This window comes from Cryptomeria japonica, chromosome 6, assembly GCF_030272615.1.
Source record: "Cryptomeria japonica chromosome 6, Sugi_1.0, whole genome shotgun sequence".
Classification (NCBI taxonomy): domain Eukaryota; kingdom Viridiplantae; phylum Streptophyta; class Pinopsida; order Cupressales; family Cupressaceae; genus Cryptomeria; species Cryptomeria japonica.
This window is the reverse complement of record NC_081410.1, coordinates 158,897,639-158,917,401: the sequence shown is the minus strand read 5'-3', so window position 1 is coordinate 158,917,401 and position 19,763 is coordinate 158,897,639.

Here is a 19,763-nt window from a genome sequence, read left to right as displayed (position 1 = left end):
TTCTAACATTCAATCGCCTGATCCCGTGTCGCCACTAGTCACCCCGAATAGGGACCAGGGCACCCTGAGTGAACTAGGGCACCCTACTAGGACCAAGGCACCTAGATGGGACTAGGGCGCCCTAGGAGGACCAGGGCACCCCATTGGGACCAAGGCACCCTAAGGGGACCAGAGTGCCCTAGGACCCCAAGGTGCCCAAAGAGGGGGCCTGGACCCAATCTTGGTGATGACATGATCATCCCTAAATCAGTGAAAGCATTAAAAAATAAAGAGAGAGTCAACAAAAGGTCAACTCACCTCATCGAGTGGTCAGCTCACGAGTACGGACTGGCGTAGGATCTCCATCCTTGTAGGTCGCTCAGGTTGGCGTTGAGGCATGATGGCTAATATGTGGGCTCCTCTATAGTGAATAGTGCCAAAAAGTTAAAAAGTTACAAATGAAGGTGTCACCTTCATATTTATGAGTTATGAACTTTTTCACTTTATGTTTTTAAGTTAAAACCCTAATTTATGCACTTTTTCTTCAATCTATCATATCTTGAGCTAGGAAGCTCTGATTCTCACATTGTCGATGGAATTGGAATCGTGAGTTCACCCTCTTACTATGTGTTAGTTCCATAACATTCTTGGATGAGTAATCAAGCCTTGTTGAAAACTTTCTTCATTAAAATCTTTATCACAATTCGTTGTGGTAAACATGATACCCCGTTGAACCTCACTAATAAGCAAGCTAAAACATGAGGGGCATATAGCTACCCGCAAATTTCATCACCTTCCTTAGTAAGGATTAGGTGATTTTATGATCTAACATGTGGTTTTGTAGGGTGTGGTTCCTAATTGTGTACTGCAGATATAGTTGGGGGCTTTGTCCGACAACTTATGGCTATATCCTTTTTTCAAATGATCACTTTTATGTACTTTAGCTTGCATATGCACATAGTGTCATATGACCGCTAAAGTGGGGGATAAATGTGGTATCGTAAATTATACCACCCTATCAAGGGTGTACAATTTCACACTTAGGTTAGCACCCGCCTTAGTGTGTCTTGCATCTTGCATTTCTCATTTCCCTTTAAGCATTTAATTAATTAATTTAATTAAATTTAAAGTCATGTTTCATCACTTTACATGTTATAAAGTTGGGACCTTTACCCTAAGTGTGCCCCTTTCTATTTTATTCCTCTAATGAATCATTTAAGCATAAACTCTAATCATATCTTATTTTGATCGTTTAGGCCCGATTTCGCATATCAAAACATCTCAAAATAAGCTGTAGCTTTGGGCTACGCTCTAATATCATCATATCTAATGACTTCAAAAAATTTGTGAAAAGTTGGTCGAACCGTGGCGGGAATGCACATAGTGCTCGGCTTTTTCCCCGAAATTTTGGGAGCACAATCCTATGATATAATAATGCTCAACCCCAAAAGATCAGCGAGAAATTCAAATCCTAGGTTGGCCTAAACATGAAATTATGATCTAGTGTTTCATACTTAAGAGCTCTCTTTCTTCATTTGAAGGGGTCTTCTTCTAAGAATCTAAAAGCAAGTTTTTGGAGCATAAGAGTAGATCTTTGAACTCTTCAACAACATTCAAACATTCATCCACCAAACACTCATCAAGCATCATTTTATCAATTGGGGGCTTTTGAAGATGTAGAAGAACAATAGGAGATCACCGACTGATGATTGGCTTGTACCTCTCCCTTGGGGTTGGGTATGGTTTCATGTTGTTTTCATGTCTTTGCATAAGCTTCATTTTGATTCATATTCAAGCTTTAGATTACTTTGTATTGTGGATTTAGAGTATTTATTTTTTCAATTATAAGCAATTAGGGTTTCTCTAGATTGTTTGCTTTTATTTTAGGATATTGCATGTACACAAGGTTCTTGAACACACATTTTTAGTACTTTATCAGCTATTTGTGGAGGTGGAAATCACGAAAATAGGGGTTTGACTAAGGTAAAACCCTACATAGCCACCCCAAACTCAGTTTTTCAGCTTTAGGTACAGGTTCAGATCCGAGCGTCGCTGGAAATTTTGAGATCAGAAGAACACAAAGAGATAGTTCTTGGTTTCAGATCTTAGCAAAAACCCTAAGGACATAGGTGTGGCACCCTGGTCTTGCAAGATCTAGAATCCATCTTGTTAGTTGCAGCTCCAGAATTGCATAATCAGGACAATGGCGTGGCACCCTGGTCTCAAACATTTCTGCTCAAATTTCAAACATAGGTGCACCTCTCATTTTGCCTTCTAATATGTACTTTTCAGCAGTATATTAGTTATCCTTTGTTCTGCATTCCCAGATTAGGGTTTTATTGCTTACTTGCATTCTAGGTTAGATTGCATTTTTGCATCATTCCTCTCTCTCATTTATAGCAAAGGAATAGAGAACCTAAGAGGTAATCCATGGCTCTCTCTTTCTCATAAGAAGTAGATGAATTGCATTACCTCCCTAGGCTCTTTCATATTCTATGAGTGTGTATGATAGTGGGATTAGGGTTTCCATACTTAGTCTCACTTTTTTCCCTACACACATATAAAGACCTCCATCATAATGTATGAAGTGTATCTGTTGTAGCATCATAGTTTGTCATAAAGAAATATCTGAAAGTGATGTGAATAGAGGTCTACCCACCTTGGTCCTGTAGAGCCTAAAGTGCAAAAGGATTCAAAATCCTTGTTCGTTGGCCACTTAGTCTAGTTATCTGTGGATATAATTAGGGTCATTCTTAGGATTTTTTGGTACATTAGTTGGAACAACCAACAAATTGGTGACTCTGTTGGGGAGATTAGTTGATTTTTTGTTAAAATATTTTAACCCAGTAGTCTGTCCATAGGTTCAAAGTCATATACATAAGGTCAAAAGAAGATTTGAAGAAATACAGTCTTGAAAGAAGTGATTCCCATAGTCGGGTGGCAACTATGAGAAGAAAGTGAGATTGTTCAAATCTTGAGAAGTTCATATGAGTACTAAAAAGGCTACAAACATTGCAACATAGAGTTGTGAATGCATTGCGAGGTGAAGAGCTTCGTAGACTAACCATTGTTCAGACAAGGAAGCGAGACATAAAGAACAAGGAGGTCACAGTTCAAACATACTTATCATAAATAGGAGGTGGACTGTCAAGCAAAGAGGTAATCTTGAAGCTCTCTCTACTAAAGAATTGGTAAATAGTATCTCTAGAATTCCCATAGATGGTATAGAAGGTTAATATCAATTGCAAAGCTATTAGAAATGAAAAGGTGTTATAAAATTATTTTAATGACCCATATAAGTCTGCACAAGAACTAGAGGATACTAGTAGTGATGATTCTTCATCTAGAGAAAAAATTTTCTTTAGTCATACCTTCCCAACAATGGATAGGAACCCTTCTAACTTCTTTTATGAGGACCCTTCTCAAGTAAACGCAACTCAGGATAGGATTTATGCAGAATTTGAAAAGGCTAGATTGCAAGAAGAACATGAAGCTAGGTATGTAGAACAATTAATCAATTCTCAAAATAGGTCTAACCCTAAGGTGATTATGGTTACCCTATATCAGTAAACCAATCCCTTATGCAGACCTCATGTCAATCTCAATTCATAGACTCTAATGCATGTTCTAATTCTGGATATACAACTGGTGAACCTACAATACAAGAGTTGGAACAAATGAAGGCCCAAAAAGATAAATTACGGCTTATGAGAGATAGGGAGGTAATGGCACAAAAAATATTGAATTTGTCTTCCCAGTCGACCATGTCTTTACCTCCCCTATCTGGTGATTGCAGTAGTAATAGAATGAGCCAAATATCTGCAACATCAAACCCAGTTAGCCAAAATACTTCAACATCCTCCACTCCACTGCCTTCTGCAACAAATACTACAAATATGCATGCTTCCTCTGCTCCTAATTTTGTTACAATGGCTTCTGTAGTGAGTGATGTTTCAATGCCTTCCACTAGTACCATCCAAACAAGCACACAAATGAATACATCCAATGTTGCAACTAGCACTGTGCCTATGCCAGTACCTCAAATCACCAGAATGCCAAATGTATCTTATGTTTCTACAAATTTGCATATACCCCCATTGAATATCCAACATCAGAATGCCTAGAAACAACCATACAATGCACAAAATTTGTTTAACATGCCTAGATTTGTGTACAACATTCTCACAGCATAATATCCTACAAACAATCCTATGGGAGGGAACAATGCTTACCAGTAGTACCTATAGTTTTTGTAGTATCAACAACAGTTGGCAAATCAATATCAGTAGTATAACCAAATACCTTAGCACCAATTCAATTAGGGGAATATGCAACAATAGAAACAAAATATTCCTAACCCATCTCATAACCCATTTTCTAGAAGGCCTATGCAGCTGGGTAGATGTAGGCAAATTGACTTCATAGGGATTCAGGGTTATCCCAATGCAATTAGCAATGAGTTAAGAAATGCAGTGCCTAAATTCTCAGGAAGCAATGCAATAGCTGGTGAAGATCATATTAAATAATTTCAAAATGTAATGGATAACTTTGAGGTGGAACACGAGGATGTCTTTATGAAAATGTTATGCAATCGCCTAGTGATAATGCCCAGGAGTGGTATAAGAGTTTGCCTAATTTGTCAATAAGGTGTTTTCAAGATTTCAAGAGAATGTTCAAGGATCAGTATGGTTATCATTCTAATATAAAATTTTCCTTGCATGAGTTAACTAATATAATGAAGGGGCATAATGAAGAGGTGTTAGTTTTAACAATAGATTCATCAAGTTGTCCAATAAGATACCCCCTCTTATAAAACCAATAGATCACATGTGCTTGGTCTTCAATTGTGATGCATTTGACCCTAAAATTGGCTATGAATTGAGATCTTAAAACCCCCCAACCCTTAGTGAAGCATTTAAGGAGGCTCTGGCTATAGAGAATAATAGAAAAGCTTTTGGGAAATCAGCTAGAAAAGATGATGTTAGGATCCTACAAAATCCTAAGGGGCATCACATTAAGCAACCTAAAGGGGAAGACAAAATAGATAAAGTCATGAATGCCATAAAGGACCTGAATTACAAAATTGTAAGAAATGAGAAGGGATTGTTCCAAGATAGACCTAACTATCATAGACATGATAGGCCAAGATTGCATGACATGCCTTACAATACAAATTGGAAGGATGGAAAGCTTTTGAATAATAATTAGAAGCCTCAAAGCAACAAAGAAACACCTGATCCTTTGAATAAGCCAGGGGCACATTTTGTGGAAGATAATCCATAGTGTGTTATATGAAACTTGCCACATGCACAAACTCAATGTGCAATTACTAAAGCTATGGAGGATTCAGATGAGGTTTATGCTAATTACATGGAATTAGATGAATTTGAATAGGATCATATGGTCAACATGCTTTCTCTTGGAATGTATAATGGTGATATAGGGTATGATTCTTTTGAGGAGGAAGGGGCAAAATTGGACATTGACACTTAGAGAAAATAGAGTACCAGATAACATAAAGAATTTTTCTCACATAATGAGTATGTAGATAAATAGAGGGTGAATGCAACCAATGATCGGTTTGAGGAAATCGACTTGAGAAGACCCTCAAAGGAAGAAATTAGGTAATTGACTGTTACTACAATTGCTCAGGTCAAAAGTGACTAGAACTTGAGGGCAAGAGATTCTTTTCCTAATCAAGGGAGGCCCAAAGGTCTTTTCATGAAGAACAAGCAATTAAACCCTAAGGTGTTGCAAAATTCCCAAGTTGGTGAAGATAAGAACAAGATGGTCAAGACAAATTAGACCCAACAATATGTTCCTAAGGCAAATAAGAAGTACTAGAAACTTGACAAAAAAGTTGCAGCTGAAGCATCTCCAAAACCTATGATGGTGGAAAAGGACAAACTGCCCAAGGTGACCACACAAAAGGAGACTAATCCAGGTATTCCTACTGTAGAACACAAGATACAACTGAGAGGGGGGTGAATCAGTGGATACCAACAACCTTAAGTCTTTTAATCATAACTATGTGTACCGGTAAGCAATTCCAAGACTAAGGGAGTATACCGGTGAGATAAAGGAAAAGATAAAAAAGAAAGCACACACAAAGACACATCTCACAACACCAGATATACAAGGAAAACCCAAAGTGGGAAAAACCTTGGTGAGAAATGTTGTTGGAGTCTACTGCTTGAAACCAACCTCACAATGAAACAACAATTTACAATGTTTAGGGCATCAACCCAAGGAGCACCAACTCAAGAAGCACCAACCCCTAATATATTCTGAGTACCAACTCAAGGAGCACCAACCCCTGCACCGAGCAACCACTTAGTGAAATAAAATGATATAAAGAAACAATAATTTGCACCTTGTTACAAATGAATTTTGTAACACCTCCAATCAATTCTCTCTGTTGGATTCTATCTTCACTACTTCTCTACTTCAGTCTTACCAGTTTAGACATTGTCAATTTAACTCTTCTATGTTTCTCTACTTCTCATCACTCTCGATTCTGTCATCACTCTCCCTCTATCTTACCGGTTGAATCCTGAACAGTCTGATTAATTGTTATGCTCTATTTTTGCTTTACCAGTTGAACCTCTTTCTCTCACTCTACCTCTACTCTATAGGAACCTTTTTCTCTCTATCTCAATTTCCCTTCATACTCTGCTTCCACCTTGTCGGATCTCCTTTCACTCTCTATTGCTTTATCAGATCCCCTTTACACTTTGGCACTATCTTACTAATTCAATCTCTGCCGGTTAGATTGTATGTTATGATCTGCAACAATTTTACTGATAAATCTTGAACAATGATAACTTTAAGAAACCCCCCTCAAAAAAGATATAAAATCTTGGCAAATTTTTATTTATTTTGGATAAAAATAATAATTTTTATTGGCGAATCTTTCATTTTTTAAAAGAAAAATATTAATTTTATTGGCGATTTTTTTTACATCAAATTTGTTTTGGTATAAAATCTTGGCAAATCTTCGAAAATAATAAGAGTGCATTGATTACTATTGTAAATAATTTTATTTTAATAAATGAATTCCTCTAGAAAAGTAGAGGCCTAAGGTGGAAATCATTAATGAGTTTAAAAGTTAGACACTACTTTATTTAGTTACTGCCATTAATTTAAATTAATTTAATATCCCTCTTTGTATTTTGTTAGATAAAATGTACTTAAAATTTACAATACTCATGGGACCCAGAATTATTTTTATAGCATTGATTTTCATTGAGGTCAACAATTGAAAAGCAAATCAACCTCCATGAGCATTACAATTTGTAGGTACAATTTACCTCATTGAATGCAATGATGGTCATTAGATTATATTTTGAATCAATGGTGGAAACTAAAGATTGTTGATAAAACCCTAAAGTAACTAATAATTATGATATATTATTGTCAATTTAATTCAATTTTTTATAATAAATCATAAAATTTTGGCAAATCTTTGACTTCAAAAATTTAATAAAATAAACTCTTTGGCGATTTAAATAAGACTAAAATAAAATTTTGTAAAAATGTGGTGATTTAGGTCACCTTAAAACGTGAAATATTAGACAAATTTTGATTTCCAAATTTTTAAAGATAGCCAATTGGTGAATATTAGCCACTAAAAAAATCACTGAATTGCCCAAAATAGGCTATAGAAGAATCCAATCATTAATGAAAAAGATAAAACTGAGATTTAAGCATTACAATTGCCAAAAATAAGCCACATAAGGCCATGTGCTGAAAGTAAAATTTCTGATTATAGTGGCTACAGATTGATAGCACCACTATAAAATATAGAAAAAAATATGCACTTGAAAAAAATTGCACCTGAAAAAAAGTCCATGTGAACCTGAAGGATGCCCCAAAGTTGTGAAAATAGGGATTTCACAATTTTTGAAGGATCCATGTATGAAAATTAGATAACTCCTGGACCACTGTGAAGAGCACAAAATTCTACCCCAAATAAAAAAAATCTCAAAAAAAGGAGTTCAGATGACTGAGATATCGTTGTTTGAAAATCGTGTTTGCCAATACACCTCCAAATTTCAAATGGCTCTATATTTGGCCTCTAGAGTGGTATTTGGATGAAACAAAAGACAATTATGACTTTCTCAAACCTCTTGAATCTGATGGTGGCCTTACATCTAACCCAACAAACTCTAATTTTACTTGTGAAAAAAACCACAAATCCAAAACTCCAAATTGCACCAAGATCTCTTCAATGGCACTCTAAAAGCTCTTATACCATGTAAGAATTGGCTATAAAGGTATCCAACCAAGATCTAGAGATAAAATGGAAAGCACATAAAAAAGAGAGAAAGAGTGTGACAAGAATAAACTGTATTCTATCAATGATTTAATAAAATAGAATAAATTAGATTTCATACAATAGGTATGCAATGAATTAGATATTACATGGGAGACCCCTTGGTTATATAGCCAAGGTGGGCATATGAGTTCATAAGATTATGAAAAGTGTCATAATCTTATGACATGAGACAAAAAATGACAATCTATCATTTCACCTAAAGTTAAAAAGTGATCACATGATAACACCATTAAAGGTGGATCACCCACCAAAGGTGGAAAAGTGAATCCATGAAAGGTGGATAGGAGAATGTGATAAAAGCACTAAAGGTAGATATAATAGATAAAGTGGAATTTATAACATGATAATGCCACCTAAAGTAGAGATGCTCCAACAAATTCTATGCAATTCCCTAAGTAAGATTAAATGATGTATAATTAGGACCTAGGAAATAATAAACCAAGGTAAAATGCCTTAATTACACCAACACCTATAAATTTCAGACAGCCAAATTTTAGTAATTAGCATGCTCATATCAAAATTCTCTCTCTCTCTCTCTCTCTCTCTCTCTCTCTCTCTCTCTCTCTCTCTCTCTCTCTCTCTCTCTCTCTCTAATCCCTCCCTCCATCTATCATGCTTGGGATCCCTCTCTAGTCTCTCCCTCACTCACTTGGGATCTCTCTTTGGTCTCTCTATTTTCATCAACCTCTCTCTCTCTCTCAACCCCTCCCTTCATCTCTTTCTCTCACTTGGGCTCTCTTTCGGTCTCTTCCTCTCTCTATAGCTTCTCCCTCAACCCATAACTTCCTCCCTCTCTCTCTCTCTTTCCATCAACCCCCCTTCCTCCCTTCCACCCTCTCACTTGGGATTTTTTTGTCTAGAGGTGAGAGACCTAGAGCCTAGGGATAGATGGGTGAGAGACTTGGGGAGAGAGATAGAGGGGGAGAGAGGTGGTTAATAAGATAGGGAGGGAGATGTAGAAAGAGGTATAGATGGAGGGAGAGATAGACATAGGGATGGGGTGAGATAGAGGGAGAGGGAAAAGAGAGGGAGCAAGTGAGGAATAGAGAAAGGAAAGGTAGAGAAGGAGAGAGGTTGGGAGAGACCTAGAGAGGTGAGGGAGAGAGAGAAAATTCTAGAAAGAGAGAAAGATGGGTAAGGAGATAGGGAGATATATGGAGAGGGAGGTAAAGAACTAGAGAGGGGTGTTAGACTGAGGTGGAAAGATAGAGGTGAGAGAGATAGGGGGGGAGAGAGAGATGGGTAGTGAGAGAGAGAGAGGTAGATATGTAAAGATGGAGGGAAGGAGAGACCTAGGGATGGGGGGAGACAGAGGGTTGGAGGGAAAGGTAGTAATGGAGAGAATGGAGAGAGGGGGGAGAGAAATAATAAGAGAGGGAGGGAGGAAGGGATAGAGATGGGGGTATGGAAGGAAGGTGGAAGACACCTAGAGAAATAAGTGTAGTGATGGAGTGAGGGGGAGGTGTGTTGAAAATCTGATGTTGATGATTTTCATTGATGTCAACATATTGTCTTGGGATTGGTTCCTTAATGGTTGTTAAACCGAAAGATGTGTTCTCAGAATGTTTGGTGCTCCAGAAGATGTGCTACAATTGATATTCAGTATTGTTTGTTCATGTTGATGATGATCCGAATTTCTCTATTTACCAGATATGGTATTGATCAATTGTATTCATGAGTACCTTGGTTCCATTCTTATTTTTGCTAAGTTTGGTAGTGTTATTTTTGGGTTCAGTTCGATCCAGGATTGGATAATGTGTAATGGAATTTGTGTAGTGTATGAGTCATGATTTGGGTTCTATATTTTTTATAGATTTAACATGTTGATCTGACCGATGAAGTGCATTGTTGTATAGTCTTCTTCTCATTCCTTCCCACCATTGGAATGTTTAGTGGTGACCTATTTCAAATCTTTGTTTGGCCTAGTTAGAAGATTATGTGATCCAGAGACAGTATATATAAGAAGATGATCTGATTGTGTGTATGTATGAAAGATGCCCGAGACCGAAAAGAAAAATCCTATTGATGTTGATATACGAAGTGTGTTGTTGTTGAGAGGCACTGAAAGGAGTTCTAGTATTGCAAATTGTGTCTCAATGGTGGATTCTTTTTTATTTCTTCTTCCTTCGGTAGTGAGACTTTCTAGGTAGTGAGCCCTTTAGTAGTGAGCCTTTATGAGAAGTGATCCCTCTTGCAGTGAGCCACCCTTTTTGTAAAAATCACCTTAACCAGTGCTATATATTGAGAACTAACATCCTTCATGGTTTTTCCCTTCTGGAGTTTTTCACATCATATCTAGTGTTCATTGTGTGATCTGTTTTGTGTATGTGTTTTCATGTAATATCTACTTTATTTAATTTTGTTGGTTATTCTGGATTTGTGAAAGAATTAAAGAAAAATTTAAGTTGTCAATTGATTCAGCCCCCCTCTCAATTTCTCGGATATTTAACAATTGGTATAAAATCTTTGGTTCCTTGGAAAAGAGCTTACCCACTTGAGGTAGACTCTGATCCCATGGCACACAAATTAACTATTCCTATATTTGAAGGATTCAAATATGGCTTCTGTTTATTGAATATGAGAGGTTACCTAATCTTGTTGGGATACAACACTTGGAAAGTAGTGGAAGATAAGTATATACAACTGACAAATGGAATTACCACTTCAAATGAGATTCAAGCCTATGAAGAATATGAAAAAGCGAGGTATGCTATCTTTAGTGCTTTATCAATGACTGAATTAACCAAGGTTATTTCATTTAATATTGCTCATGAGGTTTGGGAAAAGTTGAGGGATATCTACGAAGAAAATGATAGAGTTAAATTATCAAAGAAGTTGACAGCTAAACGTAGATATCAAAACTTGAAAATGGAAGGAGAAGATATAAAAAGTTATTTTCAGAAGGTTGACAGTACAGTAAATGGAATCAGAGAACTTGGTGGGATCTTGACAGATGAAGATATAATTGAAAAGATTTTGATGTCTCTACCAAAAATCTACAGTGATAAGATCTCTATTATTGAAGAAACCTATGATTTGAAGAAGTTTTCTAGGGAACAACTATATGATACTTTGTCTACAATTGAGATTAGGAAGTTTGGAAAAGACAAAGCTAAATTTGAGACTACCTTTAAAGCCTTTGAAAAGATCTGGAAGATGAAAGCTTGGATGAGATGGAAGCAAACTTTGTAAGGAGATTGAAGAAAGGCACTGGCAATTATAAAGGTATGTTACCTCTTAAATGTTTTAGATGTGGAAAGATTGGTCATATAGCTGCTAGATGTCTGAAAAAAAGATCAAGACAAAAATTCAAAGAGAATAAAGGAAAGTTTAATAAGAAATCTTATTATGTTAAAGATGATACTGGTATTTTAGATGATGAATCAGACTATAAAGATGGTGACTGTTTGTTTTTGGTTGAAAAAGATGTACCTAAGATTTATGTTTCAAAGACTTTTGCTACTGCTTTACATGCTAGAAGAGATAGAAATGAATGGTTGATTGATAGTGGATGTTGAAATCATGACTAGTGATAAGAGTAAGTTCATAAAACTTGAAAAGTATGATGGAGGTTCTATTACATTTGGAGATGATTAGATAGCACAAATTGTAGGAATTGGCTCTATTAATTTTGATGTAAAACATAATATTGGCAATGTTTACTATGTGAAGGGTTTGCATCATAATCTCTTGAGTGTTGGGTAAATGTGTGAAAATGGTTATAATGTTGTTTTTTAGGATGATGGTTGTGAGATCCAAAAGGGATCCAAAACTGTTATTGCAGCAAGGAAAAAGATTGGTGGAAACATGTATCAGCTAGGAGGAGCTACAAGACATTGTTTGTTATCTCAGTTCAATGATAGTTGGCTTTGGCATCAAAGGATGTGTCATGTCAACTTTGATAATTTGGTAAAGATTAGTTCATCAAGTGCAGTGAGAGATTTGCCAAGGTTGACGAAATCAGATAACAATATTTGCAAAGAATGTCAAGAAGGAAAGTAGACAAGAGGAAAGTTCAAAGGAAAGGAACAATCATCCTCTGGATTGTTGGAATTGGTGCAGATAGACTTATGTGGTCCTACCAGAATGAGGAGTATACAAGGTGAGAGGTATTTCATGTTGTTAATTGATGATTATTCTAGAATCTCATGGGTTGCATTTTTAAAAGAAAACTCGGAAGCATTAGAAAAAAATAAGATATTAAAAGCAAGAGTTGAAAATGAAGTTGATAGAAAGATTAAGTTTTTGAAGTTTGACAGAGGAGGAGAATTTATTTCTGATGAGTTTAACATTTTTTGTGAGAATCATGGTATTAGAAAATAGTTATCTACCCCGAGGACACCACAACATAATGGTAGAGTGGAAAGAATGAATAGAACTATGCAAGAGGTAGCTAGAATAATGATCAAAGGTGCAAGTCTACCAGAAGTCTACTGGAGAGAAGCAATTCAGACAATAGTCTACACTCTAAACAAAATTCTATACCGCAAAGATATGGAAGGACATCATATGAATTATGGCGCGGTAGAATTCCGACAGTGAATTATTTCAAGGTATTTGGAAGGAAATGTTATATCTAGAGAGATTAGGATAATCTTGGAAAATTTGACAGCAAAGAAAATGAAGGCATGTTCTTAGGATATTCTACAAGAAGCAAAACAACTCAAGAACAAGTTTTGTTATGTTTACTGTATGAGACTAAACCAAAAATGGTAGATAAAGGCAATGCGAGAAGAGATAGATCAGACTGAGAAAAAATAAACATGGGAACTAGTTCACAGATCGAAAAACAAGAATGTAATTGAAATAAAATGGGTATTCTGGAACAATTTGGATGATGATGGAAAAGTTTTGAGAAATAAAGAAAGATTGGTTTGCAAAGATTTGCACACAAGTTGAAGGAGTTGAATTTGAGGAAATATATGCTCTTATTGCTGATATGGAAGCTATCGGGATGTTTTTGGCTTTTGCAACATTTAAGGATTTTAAGGTTTATTAGATGGATGTAAAATCAACATTTTTGAATGGAGAGATAAAGGAAGAAGTTTACATTGAACAACTAGAAGGATTTAAGTTGAGAGAAGAGCTTGGTATGGAAGGCTAGACAAGTACTTGATTGGTCAAGGTTTTAAAAAGGGATATGCTGATAGTAATCTTTATTTCAAAACTGACTCGAGAAAAAATTTGATTGTTGTAGAATATGTTGATGACAATTTTTGGAGGAAACGAAGGCATGTGCAGAAACTTTTCTAATGAGATGTAGAAGGAATTTTAGATGTCCATGATCGATGAGTTAAATTTCTTTCTTGGTTTGCAAGTAAATCAAAATAGCAAAGGAACTTTTATTTCTCAGTCTAAATACATTAAAAAAATGTTGAAGAAGTTTGGGTTGGATAATTCTAAACCGATGTGTATGCCTATGAGCATTAGATGCAAGTTAACAAAAGATGAAAAATCTCGTAAAGCTGATGCAATTCAATATAAATCAATGATTAGAGGACCATTATATTTGACTACTAGTAGACTGAATATCATGCATGTAGTTTTTTTGCTGGCTAGATTTCAGCAAAAACCAAAAGAATTTTCAGATATTTAAGAGGAATAAAAGAGTTTGGTTTGTGGTATCCCAAAAATTCAGATTTCACCTTGACAGCTTATACATATGCAGATTGGGCTAGAAGTGTTGATGATAGGAAAAGTACAAGTGGTGGAGCATTCTTTCTTGGCTCCTAGTTGGTTGCTTGTTCAAGTAAGAAGCAATATTTTGTGTCTCTATCTACAATTGAAGCATAATATATTGCAACATCTTCATGTTGCACTTAGATACTATGGATGAAGCAGACTTTGAAGGATACCAGTGTATTGGTTAATGAACCCATCTCAATCATGTGTGATAACACTAGTGCAATAAATATTTCTAAGAATTTGGTACAACATTCTAGAATAAAGCATATATCTATTTGCTATCACTTCCTGAGAGAAAAGGTGTTGGACATCGAAGTAAAACTTGAGTATGCACCTACAAAAGAGTAGATTGCAAATATCTTCACAAAGGCGTTGTGTAAGGATACTTTTGAGTATCTCCAATAGAAGTTAGGGGTATTATTCCTTCCCAATTTGAATTGTTGTACATTTGGATGTGCATTGGTCCAGTGAACTACTAGAATATTTTTATCTAGAGTAATATATGGGTGCTTCATCTTAGGGGGAGCAGAGTAAGGTTCATAGGGGGAGTTTTTCTCACCTTTCTCCTTGATGTCAAAGGGGGAGAGATGCTAAGATGTATAGAAATGCTGATCTGAAGATGTAGAGAGAGTTGTGTATTTGTTGTTTATGTGCTAGTGATGGATGTTGTCATCAATGTCAAAGGGGGAGATAGTTACAAATGTGATGTTGACATGGTTGTCATTCATGTCAACATATTGTCTTGGGATTGGTTCCTTAATGGTTGGATAATCCCGAAGATGTGTTACCAGAATGTTTGGTGCTTCAGAAGATGTGCTACAGTTGATATTCAATTATGTTTGTTCATGTTGATGGTGATCTAGATTTCTCTATTTACCAGATATGGTATTGATCGATTGTATTCATGAGTATCTTGGTTCCATTCTTATTTTTCTAAGTTGGGTGGTGCTATTTTAGGTCTGGTTCAATCCATAATTGGATAATGTGTAATGTCATTTGTGTAGTGTATGAGTCATGATTTGGGTCTGGTATTTGTGATGGATGTAACATGCTGATTTGACCGATGAAGAACATTGTGGTATGGTCTACTCCTCATTCCTTCCCACAACTAGAATGTTTAGTGGTGACCTATTTCAAATCTTTGTTTAGCTAACTTAGAAGATTATTTGATCCAAAGATGATCTGATTGTGTCTATGTATGGAAGATGTGTGAGACTGAAAAGAAAAATCCAATTGATGTTGATATGCGAAGTGTGTTGTTGTTGAGAGGCACCAGAAGCAGTTTCAATATTGTAGATTATGTCTTAGTGGTGGATTCTTTTTTCTTTCTTCTTCCTTCGATAGTGATCCTTTCTGGGCAGTGAGCCCTTCAACAGCGAGCCCTCCTACAGTGAGCCACTCTTTTGTAAAAATCACCTTAACCAATGCTATATGTAACTCAATAAAATTCATCATTGTATAACTAGAAATAATAAGGAAATCATGAATCCCTATTCTAGCTAAGAATTCTAACAAATATAATTGGAATAATACAAACAAGACAATAAGGATGTATAATATTCAATCAAAACTCCCTATTCCATTATCGCATATAGCTTCCATTGTCATTCTCTTCCTTGATGAATGTTGGCTCTTAGATATTACACTGCTAACCTGCAAATGGTACAAAGATTCAAAGTTCGTGATTGTTGAAAATGAAGAATTGATGTTGAATTTATAGATTTTCAGAGAATATTGAATGAGAGGTGGAGCTCAAGTGAGCTCACATGTTTTGATTAAGTAAAAGCAGGTATTTGAAAGGTACCCGAACCTTGTACAAGCCAGGAGAACAGAACTACGAGAAAGAAAAGTGTCTGGTCACTTCAAAAAGACAAAAAGATCCCACTGGAAAGGATCATCTTACATAACATAACCTATAAAAACCAGTAATAGATAGCAAAAGGAAAGCATAGGGACAACAAAAAGATAGGACCAAGGAACCCTGCAGAAACAGAGACAGAGAGCTAAATGCTTTTCATGATTTCCTCAGCATGAACAACCATTTGTTTCATGTTGTTCGTTGAGGTCTTTAATTCCTCCAGCTCACGACCTTTGATGTTGCCCTTGATCTTTGTGTTAGATCTAGTCCTCATATCATGACCCTTCTTGTCCGGCTGTTCCTTATCACCATCCTTCTCAGCCTTGTTCTCAAACCTATTGATAAGGATGTTCATGTTATCCACCAAAGCTTTGAGGATCTGAAAATTTTGGTCAACAATCTTCTTAACATTGACTTCCAGCCTATCGATTCTGCTGCTCAAATTATTCATTTTATTTTCCATTTCCTTGGTGTCTCCCATCTTATTAACCTTTTTTCCGTTGCTATAATTTTTCCCACCATACATTCAATAGCTTCCGCATTGTGCAAAACATCAACCAGTTCTTTAACATGTTCCGCCAAGGGCTTCTCACCAACTGTAACTCTTTCTATAGCCTTCGTATCAGTCTTCAGACTGTTGATATCCTTCACCATGGTAGCAATGGTCTCATAGAAAGCTTTTATGGTATCCTTGTCACCAATATCACTTTTATCCCCTTTATCCTCCTTCTAGAGACTTGTGGTATTCAAAACCTCAATGTTACCCATTACCGGGTTAACCTCCCCTTCTTTATCCTTATCCTCAGCCTTCTTGTTATCATTAGCATCCTCTTCAGAATCAACCAGAATATGGCTGATGTCTTTGTTGTTACCCTTTTTAGTGTTCTTCTTCTGAGTCTGCTTTCTAGTGGATTTCCCTTTCTTTGTTTAAACAAATTTTTTCTCTAAAGATTCAGTTTCAGACTCTGACATGTCTGAGTCCACCACAATCCTTTTCCTCTTAGCCTTATTCCTCCCTTTTTTGCTAGTCCCTTTTGATTCTCCCTCAGTCTCCGATTCAAAGTTGAATCTACTAGCTTCACTCTCCGTAGTCTCGTATCTTGTATTTTTTTCTTTGATAGGATTTTCAATGCACTTCCCCTTAAGCATTTTATAAACCAGGACCATAAGCCCCTGGTGGAGGGCATGGTCGCCTTTAGGATCCTTTTGAACCTCCTTGATTGTGTGGTCCATAGAGCATGCCAGGTAATAAGGCAAGCTCACCTTTTCCCCATGGCGGAAATGGTTGAGTAAAACAAAGTGATGCCCATAGGCTCTGGTAAACCTACCGTCTAAAGTAATGTAGGCAATAGAATCAAATAAGACAAACCTCCAAGGCCTGCAAATCCTCTTTGGAGCATGGTAGGAATTGTCAATTTTAATCATTTTTCTCCTCTCTTCGTCCGTGATTGGAAACTTATCCGCTGCTTTATTTGATATGCTGCGATCCCTGTAAAGTTTCAATCCCTCAGTAGTCATCCCCATAGCCTCGACAATGACCTCCTCATCAACATTCATCATCTAGGATCCAACTAAGATTTTACCATTTTTCCAGTTCTTGATAAAACAGCTGGTAGTTGTGGGATCTTTCCCACTTAGCCGTTCCATGAAAACATTCAAACCCCCCTGCTGCAGGATATCCCATACATCGTTGTTCTTTTTCCAGTCAAAGCAAGAGGTGGGTTCAAATCTTTTCTTATTACCTCCCATTTTTTCAGCACTTTCCTTGAAGTTCCTTCTCTCAGCTTGATATCCTCTCCTCTGGTTTCTGTGGTTGCCTTGTAAGAATGCCCATAATCCATGCCAGATAATTATGATAAGACACCTATATAAATGCTTATTATCTTTGAAGTAACACTGCATCGAAAAAGGTGGATGATGCATTAGAAATAATGATTAAAAGTACCATGTTGCCTAGCCTGGCTCCAGTCCAGATTAAGTAGGGATTTCATTTCACTTGCAATCTCACTTTCACCATGACTAGTAATGATGTCTTCTGATTGGCAAGCCAGGTTGGCAGCCCAATCAGTGCAGGAATTGGCCTCCCTATACACGTGTAAAAACACACATTTCAAATTCTTTGCTGATTTTCCTAGTTTCTTTAATAGCATTACTAATAGACCATGAAGGAGGGATTTTCATATTTAAACAATTGATTATGTTCAATGAGTCTCTTTCACACCAGACTTTAGTACATTTAGCTTCCTTAGCAAGGATCATCCCATGGTAAGCCGCCATCACTTCAGCAACATGATTTGTCTGATTTCCTATGGGAATACTTTTTATGATTTTGTAGTTCCCCCATTCGTCCCTAAGTACCACACCACATCCTGCAACACCCGGGTTACCCTTTGAGGCACTGTCAAAATTAATTTTCATCCATCCTTTGGGCGGACTGCTCCATATCACACCCTCTCTAGGGTTGATTTAGAGAGTGTTCACGGCCCTTTAATCTCCACTTTTTGTAGATAAATTGATCATCCTTATCTTTGGGATTATGAATGCCTCCTATGTTATTCATATTTTCCACTATATTTCTTTTTATCTTCTCAAACACAATTTTTGCCTTAGAAACCTTTTCTCTGAAAATTTTGTCATTTATCTCTTTCCATATACCCCAACACATATGAGAAAGGGTTATTTTCCATAATAAAATTATGGTTTTATTTCTTGAAGGATGATGCCAAGAGTTAAACACCTCCTAAATTGACTCAGGGAAACCCCAACTGATTTTGAAGTGGTCTAGACAGCTTCCCCAGACATCAGCAAAGAAAGAGAAATAAAAGAGCATATGATTAATGGTCTCCTCCTTCTTCTTACGTAGAATACAAACACTAGGCATAGTAATACCTCTTTTTCTGATATTTTTAGTAGTTAGAATTTTATCTTGTAGGGTTGTCCAGAAAAAAATGTTAATCTTAGGGGTGAGGCCTTTCACCCATGCCTTAGCCCAGCATGGGCTTTCCATGTTGGGGAATTGTTGATGATACATAGAAGCCACAGTAAAAGTACCACTAGCTGTGAGTTTCCAAATTAATTGGTCTTCCTCTTCTACCCTTATGATAGAGTTCATAACTTTGTTCAATATGCTCAAGGACTGATCCACCTGAGATAAATCCTTCCACTTTCCATCTTCCCAGTAATCATCCAACTTAGATCCAAATCTTTCCTGGCATTGGTTCTGAAATCTACTCCACTCAGGGTATTCATTCAAAGGGCAATCCAACAGCCAAGAGTCATCCCAGAATTGGATAAGATTCCCTTTCCCCATTTTCCATTTTGCACCTTTGATAATTAAGTTTCTAGTTCTAGAAACATTTTTCCAGATATTGGACCCAATTGGGACATTATCCACTTTAAGGAAACTTTGAAGGGTCGAACATTGACTTTTATATTTTTTGTCCCATATCAGTTTCCATTCTCCTTGATTTTTATACCCTCTCCATATCTGCTTGGCCATAAGGAACTCATTTATGTCTCTTATTCTTCTAAGACCCAGTCCTCCCTTTCTTATAGGCTTGCAAACCTCCTCCCATGCAATCAAATTAATTCTCTTCTTCTCCTCAACCCCAGTCCATAAAAAAGTTCTCTAAATCTTTTCAATGGCCTCTGCATACTTGGCAGGAATTCTAAAGAGACTAATGGCATAGAGAGGGATACTTTGTAGACTATATTTTAGCAATTGAACCTTACCAGCTTGGCTAAAAAGAGCCCCCTTCCAACAAGCCAACTTCTTATGGAATTTTTCCACCAAGGCTCCCCAAAAAGAATCAGGTGGGTCATGGCATAAGGGTAGCCCTAAGTAAGAGGCTAGAAGATTTCCAACTTGACAACCCAGGATATTACTAATTTTAATCCTCCTTC